This window comes from Mastomys coucha, unplaced genomic scaffold (genome assembly GCF_008632895.1).
Source record: "Mastomys coucha isolate ucsf_1 unplaced genomic scaffold, UCSF_Mcou_1 pScaffold19, whole genome shotgun sequence".
NCBI lineage: Eukaryota > Metazoa > Chordata > Mammalia > Rodentia > Muridae > Mastomys > Mastomys coucha.
This window is the reverse complement of record NW_022196901.1, coordinates 15,856,904-15,863,882: the sequence shown is the minus strand read 5'-3', so window position 1 is coordinate 15,863,882 and position 6,979 is coordinate 15,856,904. Positions and strand designations below refer to the sequence as shown.

Below are 6,979 nucleotides of genomic sequence, written 5' to 3'. Positions count from 1 at the left end.
GGGGGGTCGGAATCAAACCAGATAAAGAAACCACAATGAAGCAGAAGTCAATGCCCCAGGAGTGTAAGCATTTTTAGCACAGCTTCATAAACTAGATCGACATCCATTGCTCTGCTCATTGGCTCTCTGATTCTACAGGGCAGTGGCAATCGTGTGTGTGAGAATATAAATTCTGAAGCACATGTATTATGGCTGGCAGTGCCTGTGAGTTGCACACAAGCTCAGTTTCCTCCAGGAACACTGGAGCGACACTCTCAACAGCTGGCTTAGAGTCATACTGAGCACATGTCACAGAAGTCATTAGGGGTAAGGCTATGGCCAGGAGCAAGAAGGGCTTTCCCACAGGTGTCCAAATTTAGGTCAAAGGTTCTCCTCTCCCAAGAGCATACTCCAGCTCTGAAGACTCTACAATAGGGTGGTTCTCTCTCAATTACTGTATTTTGGGTATTAATGTACAATTTGAGGGTCATACAGCAGCCTGGAATCAATACCAGCTTTCAGTCCTTGAAAAAGTAATGTGTCACACTGGTCCAGGAAAAAGGTACTGAGCATGAGCCAGTTTCCGGGATATGGTCTAACAAATTATGAGTCCTGGGTGAGTTCTATAAAAATGTCTTGAAGGATCACCTCTAGGGAAACTCCTGAACTGAGCAGCAATCAGATGGGAGATTGTCTAGATTCCCTGCACTCCGGAGTCCTGGTCTCCCATGACTAGTCCAGCTGCAAGCTGTCCTGGAGCTTTCCCCGGGGGGTGGGGGTGGGGTCGGGGGTGGAAGGCTGGGTGAGGTCCTGGTCCCCAAACTCAGCCTGAAGGAGGAGCAAGCTGAGCTGCCAGCTCACACCTGTGACCAAGGGCAGAAACTTAGGTCTGAAGGGGGATACTCAAGGGCTCAGCCGGCATCCTATCTCACTCCTCACCTCCACCCAGACTGCCAGAGGCAAGGCTGGAGAGTCAGGCACGCCCCAATAGCCTGTCCTTGCAGACCAGAGAGCACAGCTGCTTCTGCTGCAGCCCTGGAGGGCCAGGCTGGCTGCAAGACCTGCAGCCACAGCCCTTCCTGTGGCCTAAGCTCTGACCTCCCGAGCTCTGGAAGCCTCACAGAGACTCTGTCTACTTGTATATCTGGCTATAAACAGGAGATGAGGAGGCAGACAATCTACAGGGAGGATGCCCTGTAGACCCTGCGGGCCACATCCGACTCCCTCATCTGTATGTGGAGGATTGTGCTTGTCTACTCTTTTCTGAGAGGTCTTAAGCAACCCAGGTGTCTTAGCTAGGGTTTTACTGCTGTGAACAGACATCATGACCAAGGCAGTTCTTATATAGACAACATTTAATTGGGGCTGGCTTACAGGTTCAGAGGTTCAGTCCAGTATCATCAAAGTGGGAGGATGGCAGCATCTAGGCAGGCGTGGTGCAGGAGCTGAGAGATCTACTTCATCTGAAGTCAGCTAGTGGAAGACTGATTTCCAGGCAGCTAGGGTGAGGGTCATAAGCCCATATCCACAGTGGCATACCTACTCCAACAAGGTCACACCTCCTAATAGTGCCACTCCCTGGGCCAAGCATCTACAAACCATCACACCAGGATTCGATCACCATAGTTGATGATGAACTCAAAATGTTTGATCCCTCTGCCTGTACCTCAGGAATGCTGGAGTTAAAGGGGTTTTGTTTTATTTGGGAGGGTATGTTTTGGTTCTGCACTGGAATCTGGAGTGAGTCTCCTGCCTCAGCTTCTAGGGTGCTGGGCTACTACTCACCCAGTGTTGTGAAAATTTGAGGGGGTGGGGGCGGGTAACTTCTTTTTTCTTTTTAACATTAGTGTCTAATTTTTTGTTTGGGAACTTTTTTAAATTTTAAACAAGAAGTTTATTTAAGCAACAAGATACCTGACTTGAAGGGGACACTATCTAGGATCATTTTATTTAAGAGTAATTTATCCCTTCTTAAAGACAGATCACCCTATATGTAACAACTATGTACAAAAAAGTTATAAAATTGCCCTTGGTTTTACAATAATAAATGAGAAACATGAAAATTCTCTAATTGAACAAAGTATGCAAGGATTTTATGCTGTTGGGTTCTGCCCTTTTGTTAAAGCAATGAGAGCAAACTAACTTACTGGAATCTAAGATAAGAGCTTGAGTGAGCATGCTTCTGATGGGGAAAGGCGGATATTTTCACAGAACCAGTTTGTTCCCCCAGACCACTCCATCTGATGTCAACCAAAACAGAACACTGGGCGTGTAGTTTATAAAAGAAGAGCAATATGCTTGTACACATACTCCAGCTACTTTACGAACAATAAAGAAACGGGGACAGGGAAATGAAAGAGAGAAAACTATACTGTAGTAGTCAGGATATGGCAAGACCAAATCATGGCTTTCTAGTTGAGAATGTATTCTTGGTCTATAACAAAATTCTGGAGGCAAGTAAGAGGCTCCCTTTTCAGTAGACACCTCCTGTCTGCTGCGGGAACACACCTCCTGTCTGTCTGCTGGAACACACCTCCTGTCTGCTGCTGGAACACACCTCCTGTCTGCTGCTGGAACACACCTCCTGTCTGCTGCTGGAACACACCTCCTGTCTGTCTGCTGCGGGAACACACCTCCTGTCTGTCTGCTGCTGGAACACACCTCCTGTCTGTCACTGGAACACACCTCCTGTCTGTCTGCTGCTGGAACACGCCATCCTGTCTGTCACTGGAACACACCAGTCGTCTCTTCATCCTCCATTTCTGACTGTGCAGTCTGTTTCCTTGACTGCTTGCCCATCAAACCTGAATCTGATCTGCCTTGTTGACAAACCCTGTCATTCACAATAGGTTTTCATGAGTGTACTAAGTACTGTCTGCCTCTTCATCTTAAACTGCACCACAGAACCATCCTGCCCCACCACCTTCAAATGATTATGAGCATTGTTCTCAGTCTTGTGTCCTTTCTGAGTCCTTCCTTGAGCCAGAAGTCTCCTTAACTTCCTCGTCACAAAAGAGGCCCCAGGTCCACACAGAAGGAGCACACAGGCAGCACCAGGGGCTGCAGAAAAAGGAAGTGTTTGGGTTTGTTTTTTCCTCCTTTGTGGCAGTTTCAAGCATCACCTGCCTAGATCTCAACCTGTTGTTGTTGTTGTTGTTTGTTAGAGACTGGTTGTATACTCATTTCTACCCATGGCAAATTAATAAAATTATTAGTAGAAACTAAGAAAAGAAAGCCTTGAGGGACCTGGGAAGATGAGTCAGTGGGGAAAGTTTATGCAAGCATAAAGAACTGAGTTCAGGGGGCTGGAGGGACGGCTCAGTGGTTAAGAGCACTGACTGCTCTTCCAGAGGTCCCGAGTTCAATTCCCAGCAAACACATGGTGATTCACAATTATCTGTAATGAGATCTGATGCCCTCTTCTGGTGTGTCTGAAGACAGCTACAGTGTACTCATATACAATAAATAAGTAAGTAAGTAAATAAATATATATATATTTAAAAAAGAAAGAGGGGTTAAAATTAAAAAAAAAAAAAAAGAACTGAGGTCAGATTCTCAATGTCACATAAAATAGTCAGGCACAGCAGTGTTTCTGTATAACTCCAGAGTAGAGACAAGCAGATCCATCTAGCTCATGGGCCAGCCAGTGTGGCCAAATCCATGAGCACTGGGATCAGTGAGAGCTCCTGTCTCACACAGAAGAAAACAGACCTGCAGAGGAAGGCGCCTGATGTTAAACCGTCCTCCACAAGGGGCTCACACTCCACACTCGTGTACATGTACATATTCTTATATGTACACACCCCTGAACACACAATTCCCTTGGAAAGGCAAGGCAGCTAGTACGCTGAATCAGGAGTATAAACTACAGAATGAAAGGTCAAACATTTGATGAGTTTACAGTTTATGACAGGGAAAAAAGAAGAAAAAGAAAGAAAACAAAACAAAACAAAAAGCCAAGTAACAGGACAGCACATCGATTCACAGGGCTGCCTTCCTGGTGACGCCTAAGTCACAGTCCATCAATGAGGGAAGTCAGGGCAGGAACTCAAGCAAGACCTTGAGACAGAAACCACTGATGAAGGCTGCTTGCTGGTTTTTCATAGGCTTATGCTTAGCTAGATTCTTGTTTAGCCCAGAACCACATGCCTAGGGAATGGTGTCGTCCATAGTGGGATGAGCGTTCCTGCACAGTCAAAAGGATTCCCCCATAGACACATCCACAGCCCGATCTGACTTGGGACAATCCCTTAACTGAGAATCTAGACTCTAGACTATGTCACACTGACAGTAAGGAACTGTAGGAATCTGCTTGGTCCCTAAAACATAGCTCTAGGAATAAGAAGGGCATTGGTATTGAAGATAGTCAAGAAGAAAAATAGAATAAAAATATTGTGAAAATTGAGAACAAAAAGGGAAAGCAATTTTCCTACTAAAACTAAATTACTACACAGACATCCTAACTTCATGAAAAACCCACAGTTGCTGGGAGGCCAGAGAAAACTATAGAAAGAAAAATAAGGAATTACCCTACATCTGGCTTTTATAACATGAATCCAACTGTCTCCAACTATCATTTAAATTCTTTTACTCTCAAGAGCAGAAACCATCTTGCTGCACTAATCTCCAGGCCAGGCATTTAAGCAGTACTACTATCATAATGGTAGGAGTCAACCACTACCAACAGCAATGCCTCCCAATGCCATGTCCTTCACAGTGGAGATCTTGAGCCAAACCACAGTTCCTTAGAATGATTATTTATCTGTCCCTAATGGTATAAAGGCTCTGGGGAGTCTCTATGACAGTGGGGTTCCAATACAAGTGGCTACCCCAGTTGCTGCCCAAGAAGGATCTACTGTAGCAGGTGTCAAGCAGCCCTACAAGAGAAGACACAGAGTTTACCCAGGGCCCTTTCCTACTGAAGGTCATTTTCTAAACAAATATCAACTATACAGTGACCAAGGAGAAAGGTTGCTGGTAAAAAATAAAGTATGTGGATCAAAGAATCTTTTACTTAAAGTATGTTATAGGTTGTCTCTTTTGCAATGGAGAAAGAAATTTCATCTTAAACAACAGAGTGTTAGACAACATTTTGCAGGAGACTACATTTTTTTTTTTAATAAAATGACTTATATGGTAGTCATTTGTTGGTAGACAAAAGAAATTTTTCCAGTGTATTGTTCAAATGACAAAACATCATGACATATTCTATAGTTCTTTCTGGTTGTATCATTTCTGAAATCTCTTTTTTCAGGTAAATAGTATTTTAAGACAGGGTTTCGTGTAGTTTTATGTAGTCAAGGATGACTATCAACTCCTGACCCTCCTCCATCTATGTCTTAAGTTCTGGGATAACAAGGGCTATACCACGAAACCCAGTTGCACTTCTGAAACCTTAACAGGGTAAAACCTTCCATGGTGCTTATTGGTAGCTCCCAAAGGCACTTCTCTAACCCCAGCCTCCTCTCTCCTGAGCTCTGACTCATATTCAAATCCCCACGTTACATCTCTGGATGTCTGATTCCCATCTCAAACTAATCATGTATAAAACCAAACACTTGCTTTAACTCCTGTTAACACACACACTCACACATACACACACACTCACACACATACATACACTCACAAATACATACACATACTCACTCACATATACAGGCAAACATTCACACACACAAACATATACACAGTACTCACATACTCACATTCACACATAAAAAACTCACACAGATACGCACTCACACACAAAAACTCACATAGGCACATACACACTCAGACACCCACTCAGTCACACACACACACACACACACACACACACACACACACACATACACACACAGAGGCCGAGTCACTTCTGTCTTGTTCTTTTTCTCATATGCTTATCTCTTGACAAATGTGCTTTCTAAGTACATCCAGATGCACACTAACCTATGGGCTCGCTTTTTGGCAGAGTGTAGGCCAGGTCCTCATGGCGCTCTCTTGCTATCAAGATGATCGTCCTCTACCTCATCTTCCTTTTCCTCTGACTTCTAATTCCTCCTCTCCACCTCAATCCACTGTCCCCATCACTCTCTTAACACCATGAATCTACAGAGTCTAGCCCAGGTTGGGAGCCCTTGAGCTGGCAGTTGCTCTGTCAGAAATATGCTTACAGGAGCCTGATAAAGCTGTCTCCTGAGAGGCTCTGCCAGTACCCCACAAATACAGAAGTAGAGGCTCACAGCCATCCATTGAACTGAATACAGGGTCCCCAATGAAGGAGCAAGAGAAAGGGCCAAAGGCGCTGAAGGGTTTGCAGCCCCTTAGGACAAACAACAATATGAACTAACTAGTACCCTCAGAGCTCCCAGGGACTAAACCACCAACCAGAGTACACATGGTGGGACTCATGGTGGGACTCCAGCTGCATATGTAGCAGAGGATGACCTAGTAGGTCATCAATGGGAGGAGAGGTCCTTGGTCCTGTGAAGGTTCTATGCCCTAGTGTAGGGAATGCCAGGGCCAGAAAGTGGAAGAGAGTAAGTTAGTGAGCAAGGGGATAGGGGATGGGATATGGGGGTTTTTGGAGGGGAAATGAGGAAAGGGGATAAAATTTGAAATGTAAATAAAGAAAATATCTAACCCAGATGTCCCTCAACAGAGGAATGAACACAGAAATTGTGGTACATCTACACAATGGAGTACTACTCAGCTATTAAAAACAATGAATTTATGAAATTCTTAGGGAAATGGATGGATCTGAAGAATATGCTGAGTGAGGTAACCCAATCACAAAAGAACACACCTGGGTATGCACTCTCTGATAAGTGGTTATTAGCCCAAAAGATCAGAATACACAAAGTACAATTCACAAACCACAAGAAACTCAAGAAGAAGGAAGACCAAAATGTGGACACTTCATTCTTTCTTAAAAGGGGGAACCAAATATCCATGGAAGAAGTTGCAGAGACTAACTATGGAGCAGAGACTGAAGGAAGGACAAGCCAGCCTGATATAGCTG

General features: G+C 44.4%; 1 protein-coding gene and 1 pseudogene across 2 annotated transcripts in view; both read right to left on the bottom strand.

Annotated features, from left to right (window-relative positions):
* Nucleotides 1–6,979, bottom strand: part of Gsap (gamma-secretase activating protein) — a 94,580-nt gene that overhangs the window by 64,533 nt on the left and 23,068 nt on the right. The gene's annotated exons all lie outside the window — the stretch shown is intronic.
* On the bottom strand, nt 1,419–3,764 carry LOC116097606 (annotated as a pseudogene).